Consider the following 25,085-nt stretch of genomic DNA (forward strand, 5'->3'; position numbering starts at 1 on the left):
CCTTACCAACGTTCCTGCGGCCAACGACCAAGCTGCTCACATGTCGGCTATCTGGCAGGCTACTTCCTCTAATTTGGAAAAGAGTTCTTTGGCTCAGAAAAGGTTCGCCGATAAGAAGAGAGTTCCTTCCCCACCATATGCTCCTGGTGACAAGGTTTTTCTTTCCACCCGCAACATTCGCCTCAAGATTCCCACTCCCAAGCTTGGTCCTAAATTCATTGGTCCTTATCCTATCATCGAAGTTATCAATCCGGTGGCGGTCCGTCTTCAACTTCCTCCCGAGATGCGGATTCCTAATGTCTTTCATGTTTCCTTACTTAAGCCTGCCATGTCTTGTTCCTCTTCTTCTTCCCCCCCAGCTCCTGTCCTGGTTGATGGTCACCAAGAGTTCGAGGTCAAGAGGATTCTGGATTCTCGCTTTTCCAGGGGCACTCTTCAATATTTAATCGAGTGGAAGGGTTTCGGTCCAGAGGAGTGTTCCTGGGTAAAAAACTCGGATGTCCATGCACCTACCCTGGTCCGTAAGTTCCACAGACTGTTCCCTTCTTCCCCCAGTCTCGGTGGTCCTGAGGCCCCCCCTAAGGAGGGGGGTACTGTAATGGAATCCGAAGGTTCTTACCTGCATGGCGTCCAAGATGGCGACCAAGATGGCGTCCCCCTGCTCCACCATGTGGTCCCTGCTGGTCGCAGGCCATCACCGTCAAGATCGAGTCGCCCAGGGATTGGTCGCCGGCGACGGAACGGACGCCGGCGTCAGAATCGGGCGCCGGCGTCAGGACGTCAGCGTGGGGACGCTGGCGTCTGCGTCTGACGCCAGTGCGTCAGTTTTTGGCGCCAAGCCCAGGACTATTTTAACCCCATTCCCCTTTTCTTCATTGCCCGATTATAGGTTCCTTTACTGTGTTCCTGGGTGTTATCATTCTGCTATATTTTCCTGTGTACCGTTTATTGCCTGTTTCCTGGACTTTGCTGATTGCCGCCTGAACTGACCCTTTTGCTTGTATTTGACGATTCTTCTGGATAAACCCTTTCTGTACTGCGAACCTGGTCTGGTCTCCTCTTTGGTCCTTACTATTACTGTGCCTTCGGGCCCGTTACAGTACCTTATCTGCTTTTCTTTTGCACATCCCCTCGTAAATGACTTTGACACTTTACACATAGATTGATATTCCTTTTTGTTGGTCATTTGACCTATGAGCTGAATGTTGTATATATACCAGAGAACACCACAGCTTCAGTGTAATCCGCTTGAAAAAGGAACTAAAATCTTCTGAAAGCTTGCTATGATTGTATTAGTTAGCCAATAAATGTATCACCTTTATACCTCTTTTGTTATAATTTTTTTTATTTTCTTTATTTCAAAAGGGTTGCCCTGTTACAAAGTGTAGGCAAACTCTGTATGGTTTTGCCTGGAGACTGGCTGTGACAATAATTGACATTATTAAGGATGGGCAGACTTCCAAAACCAGTGCTTGAGAAACAATAGACAGGGATTTGGCAAGACATTGCATGAAGCTATGAGGCCAAGTTAAATAGCTGAATCTAATGAAAAGACAATTTTAGCTTTTTAATTATGGTAAATTTCCCCACGTCACATGTTGAAAAGAAGAATTAACTTGTTTGGAAGCCACAGGGTGTAATGCCAGATTCACTTTTGCCATGCTCTTCCTCTTAAAACTATTCCTGTTTCCTCTTAAGACTTGTGGCATCGTTTTTTTTGGGCATCACAGCAAATTTTTTTTAGAGCTATTCAAACCTTGAATTACGAAATCACATGGCCATCTACAATTCTGGTTTCCTAAGTTGCAGTTGGATTTACTGTCCACCAGAACTTTGTAGGAAATGAAGTCCTTCTGCAGCAACTGCTTCTCCAGAGTAATATACCACCAGATAGGAACCATGTTAATATGGCTGACATTTAGCTTAGTGTTTGTCTAAGTAAGGAAGGTAAGTGGGAACCATGTAATTATGGCTTTTAGGGGATTGCCGGTATTTATTAAAGTCCGAATGCAAAAAAATTTAATTTTTTTTACTATAAAATACTTGAGGTGCTTCAAGGTGTCCTAAAATTAGGGGGCAAACACAACAACTTTTTCAGTAAGAAGTTTAATTACATTCACTGCGCACTGATGCAAACTATAAAATTTGCAAACTTTCCCCACTGTCAGAAGAGGTCGCTTAACAGTTTCCGGGTTCGCAAAAGCTTTATTAAATTTGCACAAAGGAAAGTTTGTTTGGGCAAAGTTATCGACTTTTTTTTACATTCCCCCACAAGAGTACAGTTGTCTTTGACTTAATTCTACTAGATACAGTATATCATGACCTGGATGACTCTTCAAAGACATTGGAAGATTAGGAAATGTGAGGAGCTGTAGTTGCTCTTCATTTCCAGTTCCTCTTGTCTCCCCCATGGCACAATATTCACCCATTAGGCCCCTTGGTCCAGTTGCTCAGATACCTGGGTGGTCAGCCAGTGTATGGCCAAGTTTACACTTCTGCATGGATATCTGATGCAGCGAGAGGGATGAGCCATGCATGTGAGAATGCTTACAGTATAACAATGAACATTTAGAAGGCCTATTTATGAAGCCTCTCATTTTTCTGGTTGAGTTTTAAAGGGGGAAAAAATCTTAATTTTTACAGGGGAAAAAACTCTCAAATTTTTCAAGATTTATTATGCTCTGGAGCTGTTAAAAATCTGAAAATACTCCAGCTAAAACCTGTTGAAAATCATGTAGAAATCAATGGCAGATGGTCTCTTTAACAATTGCAACATTTTTTATGCCTTCCTGATTCTCTATACTTTCGGGCTGTTTGGCGTTAAATCTGAGTTGTCGAGGGGACATTTCCATAAAGTGTAAAGGACCAGTAACATCAATTGTTTTTTTAAATTCGTTAGTATAGAATGAAAAAAACCCACAAAGACATATTATACATTTAAATCGCTAAGTCTATATTAAGAAATAACCTACCGAAACTCAGCTTGCGCTCCTCTTCAGAAAATGCGATCTGGCGATCCATCGTGCGGCGCTCGTTTTCTCCTCCCTGCCTTCCTTATAGGAGATGGCCAGGGAGGAGAAATCGAGTGACGCATAATGGGTCGTCGCCGCAACGCCTTTTCTGAAGAGGAGCCCAAGCAGAGTTTCGGTAAGTTATTTCTTAATAAAGACTTAGCAATTTAAAAGTTTAATTTGTCTTTGTGTTTTTTTTTCGTTCTACACTAACGAATTTTTTAAAGAAAAATTGATGTTACTGGTTCTTTAAGGGAGACACTTTAAAAAAGTCGTACAGTTTGAATAGTTGCAACTTTTGGTAAATTAAGGGGGATTTGGGATTTAGGCACATTTTTTTATCATAGTGAGAAAAAGCAGAGTTTCAGTAAATATCCCCCTAAGGGGGAAATTCACTAAAGGGCAAAGAGACTAAAGTTAGCAAAAATTCACCAGCGTGACTTCATTTTGGGACTTCGTCGATTTACTTACGGGCACAGGCGTAACTTTGCTAGCAAAGGTGATACTTCACATTCTTAAGCCAGCGGAAGTTTCGCTCTGGCGAAAGGGTGTTACTTCACAAATTCACTAAGATGCGGATTTTACTCAACGTTACCTGTTCCGCCAGACTGGCCTTCGCCACCTCAGACCAGGCAAGTGCAATGGAATGTATAGGGCTTCTTCAATTTTTAGTTGAAAATTTTTCTAAGTCCCAAAAAACGCTGGCGTCTTTTACTTTTTCAGGGTGATAGGCTGCAAAAGTGCGTAAAGTGATGTTTGAGAGAGAAGCCATGAAAGGGTTTTCACTCCCTCGGCAATCCAAACTATCATATTGCTCACTAGTACAGCAGTTATGTACAGTGGGCCTTATTTTCTAATTATAAAAGAGCACAAAGTTGCACTCACTAAAACTGCAGACTCCTTGCAACATAATTATTTTGAATCTTTTTATGGGAAACACAACAAAGGGACTTTCTTTACCCACAGGGAAGAATTTGCATCCCACTACAAACTATTGCACAATTTATATAGTCAGCAGCTAATTGGGGAAAGGGTGGTTTGCAGTGTAACACTTTCTATAGTGATGCAATTTGCTCTAAACAGGGAACAAACAAATGAAGGATGAGCAATGTACTCAATTGAAGTAAATGATCACATTCACTGTTACTATAATAAGCACAGAGACACTTTATTTGCTTCATTGTAGATGATACAGGCATCTTTAACTAAAGATTGTTAGGCAGTGGCCTTATTTTGTAATGATGGAATTGCGTGGGCTCAAACATTTGGAAAGAACCCTACAGATATATTGGGACTGATTTTTAAATTGCACAAGTGCATTGCAACCAATCAGCAATATGTTATATTGTTATAAGCCAAAAAACACATATTGTATCTCAAAACATCAATACCAAAGCATAAATTACACAATTACATTTCTACAATATTTCTACAATTTTAATCACATGGGCAATGAAACTGTGTGCACTGCCTACTACTGCCTAACAATAAATCCATGAGTATTCAAATCAAACTGGACAAAAGGGCCATTCCTTCCTTATGTCTAGGCTGAAATAAAACAATAGGGAGAGCCTATTACCTTACTGTTTCTTTATCATATTTAGCAATACATAATGAAATATGCTGCATTAAAGACCTTTTTTGCGCATTGTAGAGTAGTCCCTAGTTCTCCGGATAGGAGCAAACTACAAGTGTGGATGGGCAAAATCATTTGGGCCTCTCTAGGTCTTGCCACAAATCTGGGCCTGTATTAGTTATTAATTATTAGCTTTATAAGTGCTTCATGCCTAGAAACATCCTTTGATTGAACAACCCATGATCACTCCTCTTGTTAAGCAACTGTATGTCTTGGCTGCCGTAACGGTAAAAAAAAAAAAAAAAAGCTTTCCTAATAATAAACACTCCCTTTACTCCAGTAGAGGACTTTTTAAATTAAACATTGAATGTTTGAATATGAAAAATCTGAGAAAGGTACCTAATCATTAGCAGAACCCCCTTGGGTTCCAAATCATAATAATAAGAAATATTTCTCAGTACATAACTGTGCTGTGCTTCATTTTATCCTTATAAAAGAGACTCCAAAGCCTGTGAAACGGGAGCTGCAGTTATTTACTTCCTCTAATCATTTCTCCACCCTATGTGAACAGCTCATATTTTAGTTTCCATTCGATTATAATTGATAATAGAATTATATTCGAATTATTTCCTTCCTTCAATAAAGATCAGAGATGCTGTCTATTTATGTTTTGCAACAAACACATGGAGCTGTAACTGCCATCATCTCGTTTCATAGTAACTTATTAGTGAGATAGACCTTATGGTTGATAAAAATATGTCTTTTATTTTTAAAACTATTTTATTTACCAGATTTCCCCTTTCTCTGTAATAATAAAACAGTACCTTGTGCTTGTTCCAAACTAAGATATAATTAATCCTTGTTGGAAGCAAAACCAGCCTATTGGGTTTATTTCATGTTTACATGATGTTCTAGTAGACTTCAGGTATGAAGACGGTGCACTCGTAGGGGCAGATTTACTAAGCTCGAGTGAATAATCGAATGCAAAAATATTCGAATTTCAAAGTATTACTCGAGTGAATAATCGAATGCAAAAATATTCGAATTTCAAAGTATTACTCGAGTGAATAATCGAATGCAAAAATATTCGAATTTCAAAGTATTTTTTTTGGGTACTTCGACCATCGAGTTGGTCAAATTCGATCAAATCGAATGATTGAACGACAGGCCCGGATTTGCGGCAAGGCCGCATAGGCCTGGGCCTAGGGCGGCAAAGAAATAGGGGCGGCATGCCGTCCAGCCGCCGTTCAACTGCACCAGCTGCGCCGGCGTTTTTTCGCCGGCGCGCTGGGAAGGCGGGCGCTAGGACCGCGCGGCCGCCTGGTCGGACCGCGCGGCCTAGGGGCGCCCAGAAGTGAAATCCGGCGCTGTTGAACGATAATCGAAGTACTGTCTCTTTGAAAAAAACTTTGACTTCATACTTCGCCACTTTAAACCTACCGAAGTGCAATGTTAGCCTATGGGGACCTTCCAGAGCACTTTTCTAAGTTTTTTTTGATCAAATAAAAATCATTAGATTTATCGCTTAAAATCGTTCGAATCGTTAGATTCGAACAATTTCATCGTTGATTGAACGATTTTTATTAGATCGTTCGATCAAAGCTTTTGCGCTAAAATCCTTCGAATTTGATAATCGAATTTGAGGGTTTTTTAACCCTCGAAATTCGACCCTTGATAAATCTGCCCCTTGGAGTCCACTTCAAAGGAATCGCTTGTTTCTCAGATTGTAAGTAAAACACTTTATTCAAACATCTTGATACACTGCAAACCCAGCGCCATGAGGTCTGACGCGTTTCGTGTCACTGCACTTCCTCAGAGACCTCACTTCCCGTTGTTACACATGTTATTTAAACCCCACATGATCCACCCCTACAATTAACATGTTAACCATTACTCACATTAAATTAAAATACAAAGCTCATGTAAACCATTAAGAACAATCAGTTTATCAAGTTTGTATAAGTTTATTCATTTTACACATTCCAAACAAAATTTATATAAGTAAATCCATACTATAATCTATAAAAAAAGTCTTTCTATAATATTCATTTTATAGCTAATGCTCAAATCGATACTATTTGTTACTAAAAGTGCATCCCACATACTGTATTCAACATCTTTTGCAAGTAATCAGATACACAACTGCCTTTGTGTTACAGTTTATGTAACTTTTTATCTGATGAATTTCTCGTGTTACACTGCACTCAGTTATCTGATGTTAAAAGCAATGCACATGTGAAGTGGTTTTAACATCAGATACCTTTGAGTGCAGTGTAACACGAGATACATACATACTTTATATTGAAAGTCAAGTGAAATTAATTCAGGCAGAAACAGATTGTTTTGCTGATTCGACATGGAAAAGGAAATAAAAAAACAAGAACCTCTTGCATCATATTGCATCAAGGCCAGATCATCTGATAATGTTCAACTTAAGGGCATACTGTTATAGGTTTTTAAACGCATCAGTTAATAGTGCTACTCCAGCAGAATTCTGCACGGAAATCCATTTCTCAAAAGAGCAAACAGATTTTTTTATATTTCATTTTGAAATCTAACATGGGGCTAGACGTAGTCATTTCCCAGATGCCCCCAGTCATGTGACTTGTGCTCTGATAAACTTCAGTCACTCTTTACTGCTGTACTGCAAGTTGGAGTGATATCACCCCTTCCCTTCCCCCCTGCAGCCTAACAACAGAACAATGGGAAGGTAACCAGATAGCAGCTCCCTAACACAAGATAACAGCTGCCTGGTAGATCTAAGAACATTGAGTAGGAGAAACAACAGCCCGCCAGAAAGCAGTTCCATCCTAAAGTGTTGGCTCTTTCTGAAAGCACATGACCAGATAAAATGAACTGAGATGCACCTACACACCAATATTACAAATAAAAAAAAACACACTTGCTGGTTCAGGAATGAATGACATTTTATATTGTAAAGTGAATTATTTGCAGTGTAAACAGTGTAATTTAGAAATTACAACTACATCATAAAAAGTATGACGGAATCCTTTTAAAAGGCAAGATTTCACTTTCCTGAGCCCCTAGGCTGGGCAGTCTGTTCTTCTACTTCCTTCCAGGCATTGCTTAAATGGAAACAAGGGATCAACTCTGGCATGGGGTGGGCAGGAGATTTGCCAGCTGCTTGAATCAATAACCCATTTCCCTTTGTGGCTCCCTTGTTTCCACATCTAATCAGATGTTCCATTAAAGGTGTCCCAGCTAGCCACATGAGGCCACAGGAGTTTATAGGAGCTTGTCGTCCTTTGTCTTCTTCCCACAGATCTGTGCCCACTGTTTTCCCAGTAGCTCAGTTTGCATTGGGATATTTAGCTTGTTCTGCACTAATGCATTTAAGGCATGGACATAAATTGCTGAATGGAATTGGTACCTGTGGCCTATTGGTAATTCTGGCTGAGCTAGTTAGATCCACCCCACTAAGCTTGAAACCTTGGCCTACAACATACATTATATGCCACCCAAATTTGCCCTACATAGAAATCTCTCCAGTCTGCTTTCAGTACAGGAACACTTAGGGGCAAATTTATCAAGGGTCAAATTTTTAGTTTATGGGAGTTTCTAAAAACTCCCATCAACTCCATAAATTCAAAATTCTAAAAAAAAAGGACCAATCGAATTTTATTTAAAAAAAAACTTTTTAAAAACAGGTGAATAGGATCAAGCTGCAAACTCGAATCGAATTAGATAAGAATCGAGTTAGTTTTTTCACAGTCCACCAAATGACTCCTAATTGGTTGATTGAGGTCCCCCATAGGCTAAAACACCAATTTGGTAGGTTTTAGATAGCGAAAAGTTAAATTCGAATTCTTAAAGAGACAGAAATACAAAATTTCAATTTTTTTTTCAACTCAAATCAAATTTGGACTATTCCCTAGTCGAATTTAAAAATTAGAATTTTCAATTCGACCCTTGATAAATCTGCCCCTTAAAGCCTTCTTTTTCAAAATCCATGTATTTAAATTTAAAAAGTCCTACCAAACCAGAATTCACGATTTTAATTTATTTATTATTAAAACGGCACGAATTAATCGGTTTGGGAAAAAAACAAAAAAATCATACGAAATTTTTTTTCATGATTTTTCATGAATCGTACAATGGTTTTTGTATTTTTGCCTGAAATGTCCAAAATAGTTGGATCTTCTGGCTAATTCCAGAGCAAACCACAGAAATTTCAAAATAGTGTAGGGACCTCTCCCATTGACTTATATACAACCTTGGCAGGTCTGAAATGCTGGATTTTCAGATATGGGGTTTAAAAAATCCCAAAAAAATTGTAGGTATTAGTGCAAAAAAACTCAAATTGAGTTTTTGGATTTGATAAATAACCCCCTTAATGTTGATTGGTTGCGGTGGGTTACCCAGAAGTGCTCTCCAAAAAGGCTGATCTGTTCGAAAAAAAATTCTTAGGAAGGAAGCTGTTTTGTAGTTTGTGAAGATTTGAGTCTGGAAACTAGATTTACAGCTATTATGAATCAGGGATGTCAACCTGTAACCACTAACTAGGGATTCTTGTACTACCCAGAGCTTCCAATTAGCAACAAGGATAATTATTGGTGGTGAGCCAGCAACAGCTCAAGTATAGACTAGACTTTCCTAGAGATATTGTACAGTTGAGAATTCCAAACAGTAGTTTCCAAACATGGAAAGACCCTCTCTTTTTGCTCTTGTTCTTGGAGGCTACTAGGTTAAGTAAGCCCAAATGGCATCCTCTGCCAGGGTGAAGTGTAGAGAAGGGGATCAAAACATACTCTTTCTACACTACCTGCCGTTAGAACACCACGTGGCAGCTGAGTAGCAGAGGCTGTTATGGATTAGTAGAGGTGGTCAAACCTTGGGACTTTTGGATTACCCCAGAAGAGACTTACAAACTGACTTCCAATTGGAACGGTAAAGAATATGCATGTGCAGGCTATAGCAACTCTGTTAGCTTATAACTTAAATCTTTATAACTACAGATAAGGCCATTGCATTAATGTAACTGTAGGATTAAGTGATGCATGTATAATTATTGCCCTCTCACTGTGTCGCCCAGTTATACAGTTAAGTCGGGTTTTAAAAAGACCAAGGTCAATTCACCGGATGGGGATATCATACACCTCATATGCTATTGTCCAGTTATACAGAAATTTGTAATGCAGTTTTTAGCTGACGAATTTACTCTACCACAAGTATTGAACCCAGCTACCTGCCTACTGGGCGTAACAGATGCTCTGGTACCCAGAATCTACTTAAGATTATTGATGAGAGCGCTTTTGTTCTATGCCAGGAAAACAGTAGCCCTACACTGGATGGGACCAACACCTCCTACGCTTAAAAAATGGATTCATCTTATTAATTCCCAGCTGTTAACGTATATTGCCAGAGGCTGTCCACAGAAATTCGATAAAATATGGTCTCCTTGGTTGGATTCACCCGCAAATAAGTCTAATGAGAAATGTTCTTTATATCCTTTTCATGTTTACCTTCTTCTTCCTTCCTTCTTTACTTCCTTCCTTCCTGTTGTTAATGAAAACTCAATAAAAAATTACTATTAAAAATAAAAGACCAAGGTCCATCAAGTTCAAACCGTCACAGTAATCCCAGTATGAAGGCATTGCTGACTGATCTGGTAGTTTTCATCTTGCCTAAGCTGTTCTCAGACCAACCTTTCTAATCATATATAGATTTATGACAAGGAGGAGGCTGCAAAATCCTTGCCCTACTGTGTAGAGCCCAGCAGCGTTAGACATAATATTATTTTTTGTGCACAATGGAGCTGGTAATGGGATTCTCCAGGCATAGGTTTATCAGGAACAGAATCCTGTATTTGCTCATAGCCTATACAGAGAGAAATAATATAAACTAGAAATTCACAGACTTTTTGGTACATTGCTGTATCAACCTTTTTTCCGTAGCCCTAACAAACTGTGAATATTACTCGAACTGATCATTAAAATACAACACCTATTTAAGGGTAAACAGGCAAATTAAAAATAGCAAGTTTCAAATGACTTGAATATTATAGCTGCAGCCCATATATTGCACAAGAAAGGTAACAGTGAAAACCAGTTTGTTCAAATGCTATACAAGTATGGGATCCGTTATCTGGAAACCTATTATGCAGAAGGCTCAGAATTAGACAAAATCAATCTCCCATAAATTCCATTTTTTAAAAATGATTTCCTTTTTCTATTTAATAATAAAACAGTACCATGTACTTGATCCCAATTTATATATATATATATATATAATCCATATTGAAGCCAAAACAATTCCATGTTTAAATTAGTTTTTAGTAGACAGAGTAAACTAAATACATTTAAAGATCCAAATTATGGAAAGACCCCTTATCTGGAAACCCCCAGGTCCCGAGAATTCTGGATTACATGCCCCATACCTGTACAGACAATAAATCAAAGCAGCTGGGAGGAGCCACAGCACAGCTGTGTTTTATATTTCGATAATATCTGGGTTATTAAACTTAAAAGTCAGAGGCACAAAAATCTTATCTCTTTGGAATCAGAATACATGGTTTCCTGTGCTCTGCCCAATCTCCATAACTCCCCCCTCAGTAACAATGAATTAGTAAATGAGAGCTGTTCAATGCACAATATTAGAATACTGTATATATCAATGGCCTGTACTGGATGATTAAATTAATATACATATATAGAATTTTAACAAAGTTTTTCCTTCGGTGCAACATGTTGCTTTTCATACAAAGTCCTATGTGACTCACAGCTATTTCCTTTTACAGGAAATCTTGAACGGCCACGGAAGGTTATGTTACAGGACTGTAACCAAAAACGTTATGGCAGGTGTTTAGTGTGTTTGTACAAGGTGTGCAACACAAACAGGATGGAATACTAGTGAGCAAATAGAAATCAATTGAGAGCAAATATCCATTATTACCTTATCTATATGCATTGTGTAAAATTCATATATTTCAGTATACTGATGCACAATACACCATCTTGCTGGACATTTTTCGATAAATGTGGAGGTTTTGGGGGTCCTAAAATTGTCCAGTAACCTCTAGTTATTACAGTGAATGTTACAAATATTTTGTAGTTGAAATTAAAAAGTACAATTTTTAACATTATACTAGAATAAATCCTATCGAGCCTCTAGTTTATCCAGGGGAAGGCATGCTTATAGGATATACTGTTTTCATTTAAACATAGCAGGTTTGCTTTTTATCCTGCTATTTAGGGGTAGAACATTAGAACTTATTTTATTAAACCATATGATATGATACATTAACATTTCTTAAAGCAACAAAGGGGTAAAATAATAAAAGGTTCAGCTCCAGGTCTAGTAGCTTATAGCCACCAATAAAAAATATTAATTCGCAAAATATAAATTGTTTGCCATCATTCACACTCAAGATAGCACAATCTCTCAATTTCTTCATGTAAATGCTTACTTCTTCATTAAACTGCAGTCTCTGGCATTTCAAAAAAAGGCACAGATTTTGTTTTAGAAACACTGTGTGGTTTAACAATCGTCCAAGCATAGCATTGTCTCTACAACAAGGTGCTCCAGTGGGGTCACAGTAGAACATTCTGCAGAGGCGACTTAATAGTGCGTGAAAAACAAACAGCCTGATGGGATAATATGTCAATGACATCTTTTTGTGGAGCAATTAATGAAATAAAAAAGTAGACACGTGTGCATGATGATATTTCTAGATGCCCTCAACTGTTTAATGGACTCATTTTCAAGACTTTTTGGAAAGAAAAGTTGTTCTATGTTTTTAATAGATAGTGATACCTTCAATGCCTGCCATATAAACCTCCCCTGTTGAGTTATATGATGTTCTAGGCTAATCAAGAGCCCTCTTATTTTCTTTTAAAACTAGAGCAATCACCTTTATCTTGGCAAACCCTTATCAATTGTTAGTGTGTATAATCAATCAATCAAATCAGTATAAGAAGACAACCTTACCTTTTAGGATCTTTTTGCTGGATTTTTTTCGGCCAATTTGATCTTAAAATCTAGAAAAGGTGACGGCACCTAAAGAAGAGGAACCAGACGCTTCACTGTTTAAAGCTGAGGCTTCTCCATTAATTTACACACACACATGATCTCCCTCCCTCTGTCACAGGAAGTGGTAGAAATGAGAATGTGTACCAATGTAGTGTAAGCAAGGGAGGTTTCCTAGGTAGTGTGTTGGTGTGAAAATGACACCACATATGTAGTAGGAACTGATGGGGTTTTACACATTTTTACATCTTAAAAAATGTAATTAAAAGCAGAGAAAAAGCACCGTTTAGGAATCATGCAGAAATAACATAAACTCGAAACCAGTCTGCAATAGGAAACTAAGGATTTCACCTGGGAATTAAATAAGAATTCTTCTAATGCACTTAAATGATGGGTAATAAGTAATGGAGTGCTCCACCACCATGGTTGTGTTCTTTCCTTTTCTCTATTCTGTTCTCATCACTATAATTCCCCTGTACCCTTTTCCTCATCTGCTTTATTCCCTCTACTCTATCCCCTCTTCCTTCCATCCGTGTTCCATTTTTTCCCCTTCCCGTTAAAGAGAAAGGTACTCCCAAAGTAGACCAGAAGCAAATATAACGTGTTGAGAAACAGAGAGGAATTCAATTTTGGCCAAGAGGACTATATATAGTCTATATATAACAGGCCCAGATCAGTATCCCCTCTATAGACATGTTTTGCTTCAATGATGGGAAGGCCAAAGACAGGTTAGGTCTCAGAAGTACCTACCAGGCACTAAGTAACTCTGGTTAGTACCCAAAAATGGAGGCATATGAGTTCCCCATTTTGGCAGGAAGGCTGAAAGAGAACCTTGTGCACAACATGCAGCTAAACATTTTTTTATTTCCTTGTATGTGTGATGAAATCTCATGTGATTGTAAAGATTCAGATAAGGTTTGGCCAGGCATGAGGATTCGCCAGAATCTGAATTCTGCTGAAAAAGATAGAATCTTGACCGAATAACGAACCAAATGGATTCAGTGCATCCCTAGTAATCAGGCGACTGACTTTGGTGGGTAAGATTTGAGAAGGGACATGAAGGGAGCATGGTGAAGATACTAAAGCCAGCCTGTGAGAAGTGAATGTAAATGTCTGGTTAATAAAGGAGAGCTGATAAGCGTGAGAATAGAGAAACAGTTTTGTAGCAGAGAAATGCAAAGTGATATCAGAAATTAGTGGTGAGCACAACTTTCCCTTGTTTGTTATAGTTATACAGGAGCAGTGACCAGCTCCATGTTGTAGCTCCCACCACTCCCAGCTATAGTCAGGTGATCCCACTGGTGTCTAATAAAAGGGCAGCCAAGTTTGGGAGTTTTACTTTGAAAGCAGCTAGTAAGTTGCAGGTAAAACTTAGTCCCTGTGTAAAATGTATAATGAAGCAATTTAATTCTTAATGAATCAGATGAAAATTGAGCGTAGGACTGGCCAGATATGGGATGACTTTGACGTAGTTGGCCAGCTTAAATATATTGCAATATATGAACAAACAATCCCTGTTTTGTTTAAAGGGTAAGGCATTTTTCAGTAGCAGTATGCACAAAATGTATCTGTCTTAAATATATTGATAATGGGTTGAGTGCAGAGGATCTCTTGTATCTGTAAGCCATAGCTCCCAACATTTGAAAAATGGAGAGAGGGACAAAAAGATCCGCTCATATCCATGTTTTATGTGTTATAACTAGTGATGGGCGAATTTGTCCCATTTTGCTTCGCTGAAAAATGAGCGAATTTCCCGTGAAATTGCGAAATGCCGGCGCACATTCACTGGGGAAAATGTGCCAGCGTCCAAAAAATCAATGCTAATGAAGGTGAAATTGCTCTTTAAGATGAGACTTGCTTATCTTAAATAGTTACAATTGTATCTTTTGTTTATTGTAAAATTTTACAAATGTATCTCAGTACAGCTGCTGAGTGTTCTGGGCTCTCTGCCCAAAAAGGCTCATATTTTAATTACATTTCAGAAACGTTGTATCTTTTTCTGGTGTGAGATCAAAGAGAAACTTTTTAATAAAAACCCAGGACCACGGGCTGAGCTGTCAAAATCGGGACTGTCCTGGAGAAAACTGGACAGTTGGGAGGTATGATGTAGGGCTCATTTTTGTATAGCAGATATACGACTGGAATATTTTGTATAGCAGATATGCGACTGGAACGATTTTAGTACTAAGGGATACCAATTTGTCAAGCATCACTCAGTAATTATAATCCGTTACCTCAGACCCCAGACCAGTGCTCCTTTTATCTGAAACACACCAGTCCAGGGTGTTATTCTAGTAAATGCCCCTGTCTGGCATCTAGCACTGAGCTAGCAGGACACCAGGAAAAACGGTGAGCCATAGCCCAAGTGGATCCGCTCTACACAGCTGGCACTCATGATCTCCCCCTGCCATATCTCATAAAGAATTGACACACCTAAAGCAGGTATGTGCTGGCGGGGGCAGGGAGGGAATGGGACAGAGTAAAATCAGAACTTAGAGTAAGAAACGTTGCATTGTTCCTCTACTGTTCCCAGGGCTCTGGCATAAGTTAATGAGGGTTGCCTAATAAAATTGGCCAGCCCAGTGATTTAAATTTTACTTTTTAAGTGCAGATAAACAGGTGTAGAGGCAAAAAATAATACAAAGTCAATACAGGGGATACAGTATATATGGCACTGGCCTAGCCACTCTCCAGTAGTAAATACAAGTAAAGAAGAATGCCAATACCTGTGCTTGCAGCAAACGGCGTGATCCCAAATTTATTCAATGGTGCTTCATGACACTTAACAAACGATCAACTGATCGTATGTTAAGTGTCATGAAGCACCATTGAATAAATTTGGGATCACCCCGTTTGCTGCAAGCACAGGTATTGGCATTCTTCTTTACTTGGAGGCAAAAAATAACACTTTCTAATGTACTGGACTGTTGCTTCCCATATTGCATTTGCAGATGCTTGTAGCGCTTTATAAAGAAAGTTATATGTGTGTGTGTGTGTGTGTATATATATATATATATATATATATATATATATATATACACACACTGTTAAAACCAATGAATGTATAATGAATGTGCTGCACTGCTCCATCTTGTGCACCAAGTGGACATTGCAAGTGCACAAGCTGAAACTGTCTATAATAGGGGTCCCAAACTTTCTTTTACATGTGAGTCACATTCAATTGTAAAAATAGTTAGGGAGCAACACAAGCATATTATTATTTTTTTTGGGGTGCCAAATAAGAGCTGTGACTGGCTATTTGATAGCCGCTATGTTGACTGGGAGCCTACAGGAGACTCTGTTTGACAGTACACATGGTTTTTATACAACCAAAACTTGCCTCCAAGCCAGGAATTAAAAAAATAAGCCCCTGCTTTGAAGCCAATGGAAACAACATCCAAGGGGTTGGTGAGCAACATGTTGTTCCAGAGCCATTGGTTGGGGATCACTGGTGTATAGAGTAATTTACATAAAGTCCCTTTGGGGGATTTTTACTAAGAGGTGATATTCCACCTCCTCTATATCTGCCATAGTTCACATCAACCGTGAGGCATTGATCTGTGTCAACTTTATGTATTCACTTAATATTGGAACTGCACCCTTGTCTAAATGTGCCAAAATATTACTGACAATAATACATCATGTCATATTGTTCACCAGCATAATGATGAAATTAGTGATGCACCAAATACAGGATTCGGTTTGGGATTCAGTCAAGATTTGTCCTTTTTTTGCCATTCTTCGTATTCAGCTGAATCCAAGTGCCTGGCCGAACCAAGTCCAAAAAAATCACATCCCATTTGTCAACAAACAAGAAAGTCAGAAAAAATTCTCTTTCCCCTAATTTCAGCTGAATCATTCACAAAGGATGGATTCGGTGAATCCCTAGTTGAAATGGCTAAAATAGTTACAGATATAGGAAAACACTGCATTATTAAGCAGCGAGCAAACCAGATATAACTAGAGCAGTACATGTATGGAACCTATTATCCGGAATGCTTGGGAATGGGGTCATTTACATTCCTTACGTCTGCTAATAAAGAATGCAAACATTAATTACGCCCAATAGGCTGGTTTTGCTTCCATTAAGTATTAATTATATCTTAGTTAAGATGAAGTCCAAGGTACTGTTTTATTATTACAGAGAAAAAGGAAATCATTTTTATAAATTTGAATTATTTGATATTCGTTTTGAATTATTTGATATAAAGGGAGTGTATAGGCGACTGTCTTTCCTTAATTCAGAGCTTTCTGGATAATAGATTCCATACCTGAATATACAGTAAATGCTAATGTAAAAAACTATTTATAAAGTATTAAAAGAAGCTCACAAAGCTTGAAAGGGTGAAATTACTTTAGGTGGGGAAACAAAATTGGTGCTTGATAATTTGGCAAAATTTCATGATTATGTCTGGCAAAAAGATGCTGTGTTTGTCATTGTCAAGTTAATATTCTCAAATTGTTTAGTTACTAAAGATTGTACCTGAGTAAAGTAAGAGAAATATGAGGACCTGCACCAGAAAAAAATAAACAGAGGTTTCAAAAATATATGGTTTAGTGGGTAAACCTACTGTTCCAGGATTTTTGGCTCTGGAATCTAAGGTATGCCATATTCTGCTGTAGTGCTTTGAAAATGTGGTCATTTACTGCTTGGAGTTTTTGATCTATAGAAGTCAGAAATCTCCATAAAACTATACATATCTGGTATTAGTACATTCAAGACAGCTGAGGCTTTCCTAATCAGTTGAAATTTTGTGCATGAAATTACCTCCCAAGAAATGCCCCTAAAATGAGAGAGCACAAAATGTTCAAAAACGCTTAGCACTGTGTGCAAATGAAATGCAAAATTCTGCTGGCACTTAACAGGTTAATAGCAGATATTGTCAATATGGGGAATTTATATTGAACACACTTGCCAGAAAGTATCTGATGTCCTCTAAACAGAGATGAGATTTGTAGACTCTTCTTTAGGCAAGACAGTCATGGAAAGAATTGTGGGATTACCCACAATTATATTTGTGCCAGTGATCTGCAGTCTACAGCCAGATTCACAGTCACCGGGAGTGAGACAATTGATTGGAAACACAGCGAATGGATGTTGATTAATTTCAGATGGATTATATCAAGTGCATTCTTCTTGCCTGGGTTTATAGCCACAACAGTCAAATTGGAAACAGAATAAAACATACATGTAACAAATGTAAACACATTCCGGGTTCTGCATGATTCTCACTTGAAAACCCTGCCCTGTGCAAACATCGTGGGGTGCAAATATAACAGTAACCACAGGCTCACAGGGAGAATTCGCAGAAAATCTATAGTGAAGGACATACCCTTGTGAACAATAAATTAGCTGTAATATAGTCCTGTTTTAGATTAGATTATAATGTTTTTCCCATTGTTTCTGTTGGCACAAATCATGGGTTAAACAGTCCATACTTATGTTCAGGATCCTTTTTATACTGGATCTCAGGTCAATGGGGTTCTACATTGACAGTTGCTGTCATCTCCTCTCTTTAAAGGAGAACCAGGGCCACTCCTGCCATACGGCAAAGGTGCTATGTGCTTCAGCAATTTTCGTGAGTTTCGGAGCATGCACAGTTGCTGCAAAACAGAAAATTGCTCCAACTGCGCATGCGCCGCCACTCCGGTTTCATTCCGTAGATTTCCGAACAGAAGAAGATGGCGCCTGTGAACTCCGATGCCTGGATCTGCACCAAGGGGTAAGTAAAACATTAAGGGCATTTGTCCAGGGTAACACTTGGGCTGGGGGGTCTATGTAGGGTAGGGGGTAGGGTTTTTTTAACGTTAGGGTTGATTTCTCCTTTAAGGTTTGAACTAATATATTTACTTTAGTGATCTTTGTTGTCATCATCCAATACCCAATAACTAATCCCCCTAAAACATATCCTTATATCCTGGGAACGATTAAAACATATTTTACTTCAAAGGTGTCCTGTGGGTAAATTAATCACATAACCAACTAAACAAGTATAAATGATCAGTTGCTTGAGTATACTATTTACAGTATAACATAATATTGCTCAGTGAGTAACACCATCCATAATATGTAATATAGTAGTTGACTATTTACACAGTACTTATATTCTTACCTTTTGGACATTGTTGAGTTTGGTGTGCCCTGACATTTGAAAGCACCAAGTATATCAACATTAGCACCAGTCAAATGCCCGATTTACTTCATACTGAACTACGCCTACTGCTCTAAGGTTCTGTTGCTTCTTGTGTTTCTCCATAACTGTTGTCTCCAACCTGAATCTAAGTCTGTTTGTGTTAACAGAGTTTCTCAAAAATCTCCTTCTAATCCATAATCTTGACCAGTAATACTAATTTTTCACTTCTCCATAAACTTGTTCCATGCAAATCCTGCTCAGATCACTTGATCTTGCTACTATAACAACAGGTTTCCTTTTAGCTAATGAGTCCCTTAAAGGGTGGGCACGCAGCCCATGTTTTCTTTCTGCCTTTTCTAAAACTGACCTTAATGTGCTAAAGGAAAACCCTGCTTGAAGACATGAGAAGAAAATGTATAGGTCCAAAAAATAATAATGTTGTCACTGTGTGGGCAAAATCATAATATCTTAGGTCTCTTTAGAGGTGTAAATGTGCAAACTACAATTGCAGATGACATTGACCATGTTTTTTACCCAGTCCAGGCGCTTGGCATCACAGTGTGACAAGCTGATTGTACACACAATGTATTTGTGGGGAAATTAGCTATGGTAGGCAGGTAAGCTTCGGATCAGGAGCATAAAGACAGGGACACTGGATCTTCAGGCAAGAACACAGGTTTATTTTGACAAACTCTTCCCAACATAAAGGTAACAGCAACACAGTTCAACAACACACATTCACAACTTTTCCCCACTGTGGGGTTCTTACCATACAGGATGGCTTCCACACTCTGGAATATTCTGGGTTTCTCACTAAGCCCTGCTGACTCTCCCCAAGGGCCACATGGGCTAATTGATGCAGTCCTCCTTCTGATGGCTTGTGTTGATCTAATTATAATGCAATCATTTATCCCTAGAGAAAAACAATCAGATTAATACTATATAGCCTGTCTCAGGTGGGTTTTATCGGGGACAGATCCACTTGCTTGGAGACCTCCTCAAATGAGTGGATCTTATAGTGAATGGCCAGCCTCAGTCTTCTGTATGTATTGATGCTAGCCACTGTGGGAATGCTAGAGACACTAAGGAGCAAATTTACTAAAGGGCGAAGTGACTAACGCTGGCGAAAAATCGCCAATGTGATGTCATTTTGGAACTTCGCCGATTTGCTAATGGCGCAGGCGTTACTCCACTAGCAAAAGAGACTGACGCTGGCGCTCATTTGCACTCAATCGCCAGGCAAAGTTGTGCTCTGGCAAAGGGACGTGACTGCACATATTCACTAAGAAGCGGATTTTACTGAACGTTACCTCTTGCACCAGACTTGCCTTCACCACCTCAGACCAGGTGAAGTGCAATAGAGTAGATAGGACTTCCTCAAAATATTTTTGAGTCCCAAAAAATGTTGGCATATTTTGCTTTTTTCAGGCTGCAAAAGAGCGTTACATTTTTTTGGGGTAACCTGCTTCCCCCCTACATTTCCTAACATATGGCACATAAACTATACACTGGGCTCATGTGTAGGGCAATATAACAACTTTATTTTCTTTTATTAAGCTTCCCTGGACTTGTGTAGTGTAATGTATTTGCTGCAACATATACATCCATTCAACTTTAACTTCCCACGGTATGCAAATTAGCCAACGCTAGCGCAACTTCGATCTGCTTGCTGAATTAACGCTAGCACAACTTTGCCAGCGTTCTGCGCCCTGGACGCAACTTCACATGTATGTGAATTAGCTTTGTCTGAGCGAATTTTCACCTGGCAAAGTGTTGCGATGCCTGCGAAGCTGTCGCTGGTGAATTTTCGCCACTTAGTAAATTTGTCCCTATGAGATTGAAGGTAGTGGTGTCTCTGTTAATACTTACACCAGATTTGGAACAGGAGGTCGAATGGATGTACCAGTGTAGAGGCAAATTATACAGAAGTGCTTTAGACACGATTAACTTTAATGAAAGGCATTAATTAATTTAACAACTGCATCCATTTTAAGCAACTACAATTGTCACAAATTAGTCCTGTAGTGTCAAATTCTTGGAAAGGGTGTTTTCCTTTTAGCCCTGGGCAGGTGATGTCTGAGCTATGCTCCTTTGTATATATAATATTTTATCTTATGTTTAATAAAGAGATAAGTTATAGGGCAAATGTTTTTTTTTTTTGTAATTCTGTATTTTTTTTCCTGTTTAAGAAAGTTGTTTTTAGTTTATTATTATTTTTGTGTTTATTATTGTAATATATTTTTACCCCAAATTACTTTTTTGGTTATTATCAGGATCATTATAAAAGGATCATTCATTATCATGATATGATGATATCCAATCTGAAAGTTCCATTCTTACAGCATTACAGTATTATAAAGGGTGAAGGGCCCACGTTACCTCATCCTTAATTGCCTCTACCGGGTCCAGACGGGGGAGAGGATATATTCTGGTCAGGCGAGTGGGCTGAGTTGCTAAGACCCATGACAGTCTGAAACCTAAAGATCCTTTAGAAAGTTAATGTCATTTGCTAAGACTTTTGGGGGCAGATTTACTCGGGGGCTAGGTGGCTAACGCTAGCATCAATTCTGCAGCGTTACCGCTTTCAGGGACTTCACTGATTTACTAACAGGCACAGGCGTCACTTTGTGAAGGAGATAAGACGCTAGCGGTGATTTGCACTCTGGCGAATGGACGTTACTCCGCAAATTCACTAAAATGCGTTACCTCTTTCACCAGACTTGCCTTCTACAGATCAGACCAGGTGAAGTGTAATGGAGTGCATAGAACTTACTTATTAGTTACTTACATCATATTTTTGGAGTGGAAAAACTTCTAAGTCCAAAAAATGCTGGCGTCTTTTCCTTTTTTCAGGGTGATAGGCTACAAAAGTTTTACTTTTTTTTTTTTGTGTAACCCGTTTCCCCCATACATTTTTTAACAAATGGGAACATGATTTTACTCTGGGCTTTTGAGTAGGGCATTATAAAAACTCTATTGACTTTATTAGGGTTCCCTTGGCATGTGTAGTTATCAGTGTAAATATAATGTTTTAGATGCAGCATGTAACATAAAGAAGTGCATTCAACGATAAATTTCCTGCCGTATGCAAATTAGCCTGATTAGACTTGAACGCTAGCACTTCTTCACTTTGATTTGCTCGCATTGCCGAAGTATTTCAATTCGCCAGCGTCCGACGCCCAGGACTAAACTTTGCATTTTAGTAAATTAGCATTGTCTGAGCAAATTTTCGCCTGGCAAAGTGTTGCAGTAGGTGCAAAGCTGTCGCTGGTGAATTTCCGCCCACAAGTAAATCTGCCCCTTGGGCTAGAGATTGGTAACGTCTTTTGGAAAACTTTCAAAACTGACAAACTTTCTGCATATTCTGTACAAACTGATATCCCTGCTTATCAAATTCCATGAATTGTTTTTCTTGACCTTATGAGAGGGGGTAAACAGTGGCGTAACTACCGAGGGAGCAGGGGGTGCCCCCCTGGCAGCCCACGCGCCACTGAAAATGCGGGCGGTATGGAGGGGGGAGGGGCCCGGCTGCGCGTCACACACCAGGGCCGTCCCCCTCTAGTTACGCTACTGGGGATAAAACTACTCAGACATGGTATAAATCAACCCTAATGTTTTGTGAAGATGAACTGCGCCTTTCATTTCAATATTCCAGTGAAACAATGCATTTCTGTGGCAATGTGCAGGCAGATGAATGTGCTCACATAGAGCATGTCTGAACAGCACCCCAATGTACGGGATGCAAGAACATAAATACGTTTGTCAGAATGTGTATTATTACATGACCTGCAAGATACAGCCATCATGTACTTCAAAGGAGCATTTAATGAGAGGGTATCTAGATAGGTCAATCTTAATGAGAGGGTATGTCACTTTATTTTTCTAACAACTGAAACCTTTGCCTACTAAGTCCATTCTGAAACTGAAAACCTTAGCAGATAAGTTGTAGTGTAGTTAGAGATATTTATAAAAAATATATAAATAGAAGAAATAAAGATCAAATTATCCTAATAATAGTCAATTTCCCATATATCATTTACTTTAATTTTTAGTTTTATAACCACACTTAACTCATTAAGCATGAAGCCTGTAATCAACTTGTTTCAGCGAGGAGGAGACTTGTAGTGTCGGATGTGTGCAGATACACCCAAGTTCTTTTTTCATTCCTAATGTAAGAGGGTAGAGTTTCTCTTAATACATATTTTTTATTCAATGATGAGCATTTTTTTTTTTTGCCAGGCATGGATTCTCTGCAAATGCATTTTGCTATCTGCCAATTTTTTTTTGTAAAACTGCTGCAAAAATTCACAGTGCAAAAATATGACCGCAACAAAAAAATTATCTAAGACAAAACTGTTGCAGAGACAAAAAGTTGCCATAACAAAAACTCCCATTGACTTTAATGCATTTGGAATGAGAAAGAATTGTCGCGCGCATAATTTTTTTTTTCCCCGGTGACTATTTTGGGCAAGCGAAACAGAACAGAATCGCTCATCACTAATTCAGACAAATGTTTATGGCTAATATGAGCTTGTCAGAAAATTATACACTGGGAAAGGAAATAGGACAGAAAGTCATTGGATCTTTTTAACACAGTCTCTTGCAGTAGCTGTTGTTAGGAAGCTAATACCAGTGATTAAAGAAAAGGAGATGGGAGATTAAGACTATCCCTATCCAACTTATAAAAGTTTAGAAGTAATTTCCCTACCTACATTATAAAATAGGAGACAACCACACCCTATTGACTATGCTTATCCACCTGATGAACAACGAGAGGCCAACCCTACTGAGTACCCATATCAATGTTATAAATGATGAGAAGGAAAAACCCTATAGAGTATCTCCAAAGCCTGACCAAGCCGGCCAGGTACCCAATGCAACCTGGCCGCCCCCCTCGCTGGATGTGTGCACATGCAATAACGTGATGAGGGTTGCATGGGAGCACAGTGACTGCTTGGAGTGGAGGGAGAATGGTCCAGGCTAGGGGTAGGCAGATAGAGGAGATACGTGCCCAGTAATTGTGCCATAGAAATGTGCCTTTTCTGCCTACCCCTATACAATATGAGAGTGAAATCCCTTATACTCTCTCCCTATCCACTTTATAAAGAATGACAGAGTGCCCTCTATATGGACTATCTTTATCCACCTAATAATAATACGGACAACCCCTGTTGACTAATCCTATCCATCTTATAAAAGATGAGATGTAAGCTATCCCTGGCTACCTTATAAAAGACAAAAGGGAAAATACAAATCTGGATACATTCTTTATTTCCTATAGGAGACAAAAAAAAGTTTATTTGGCAAAAAAAAGTTTATTTGGCAAAAAAAAGTTTTGGCAGTGGTGACATCTTTTTGGGAAAAAAGATGTCGTTTTTATCCCCCATTGTCTTCAATACATACAGCATACATAGGCCTAAAGAATCAGGTACAGATGTCATCAGCTGGGTAAAAAAACATGGGCAGTTGCATCTGAAGCTGTACTTTGTGCACGGCGATTGTGCTCGTAAATGACCATCTAGAAGGACATCTCTAAAGAGACCCAAGATATTTCAGTTTTCCCCACATGTACGTTAACATGAATTTTGACATTGGAATTCTGAAAAATTGTGGCTAAAAAGCATGGTCAGTTGCATCCAAAAATTGCACACAGCTCTGTATTGACCAATGAGCCGTTATAAAAAATAAACAGACGTATGGCATTCATTTTCTGAAAAACCAGAAAGCTCCAAATTATGGGAAGACCATTTCCCATACACTAAATTTTAATCAAATAATTCACATTTTTTTTTACAATGATTCCCTTTTTTCTCTGTAATAATTATATGAATCAATTACTTGATCCAAACTAAGATATCATTTATCCTTATTGGAGGCAAAACCAGCCTTTTGGGTTTATTTAATGTTTACATGATTTCCAATTAGACTAAAGGCACGAAGATCCAAATGACAAAAAGAGCCGTTATCCAGAAAATTCCAGGTCCCGAGCATTCTGGATTTCAGGACCCATACCTGTATATACAGTTGATATGAAGTCATATTTTCCTGTTGTGGGGGGCATTTAATTATTTGCCATGGCAGTAAAGGGTCTTTAACTTAAAGTTTTACAGATCCTTTCACAGTTCATTAAATGCAGGCCCCATAGAGTTTAATATGCATGTTTTTAACTCTGCCTCATGCCTAAAGTATTACTGGCAAACAATTGCAGAAGGCCTTGTTTCAGACCCCAGTATAACATCCCAGATAATATGCAGTTTCTTTTTTTCAGTACTGTGTACCCTGCCGGGTCGAAAATCTGTGCTTTGCTACCTTGTCAGACCAAATATATTATTATACAGCATTTGCCAGAGAATGAGCAAAAGGATCTTTCCAAGCTTA

The 25,085-nt window shown here is 38.7% G+C and overlaps 1 protein-coding gene across 3 annotated transcripts in view; it reads right to left on the reverse strand.

Annotated features, from left to right (window-relative positions):
- Positions 1–25,085, reverse strand: part of apbb1ip.S (amyloid beta (A4) precursor protein-binding, family B, member 1 interacting protein S homeolog) — a 133,925-nt gene that overhangs the window by 46,714 nt on the left and 62,126 nt on the right. Inside the window, 1 exon segment of one of the 3 annotated variants that reach the window (NM_001093637.1) lies at positions 12,535–12,618. The exons of the other annotated variants lie outside the window; for them this stretch is intronic. The gene's annotated coding sequence lies outside the window, so the exon portion shown is untranslated. 3 annotated transcript variants of the gene reach the window in all.

Source organism: Xenopus laevis, chromosome 6S, assembly GCF_017654675.1.
Source record: "Xenopus laevis strain J_2021 chromosome 6S, Xenopus_laevis_v10.1, whole genome shotgun sequence".
NCBI lineage: Eukaryota > Metazoa > Chordata > Amphibia > Anura > Pipidae > Xenopus > Xenopus laevis.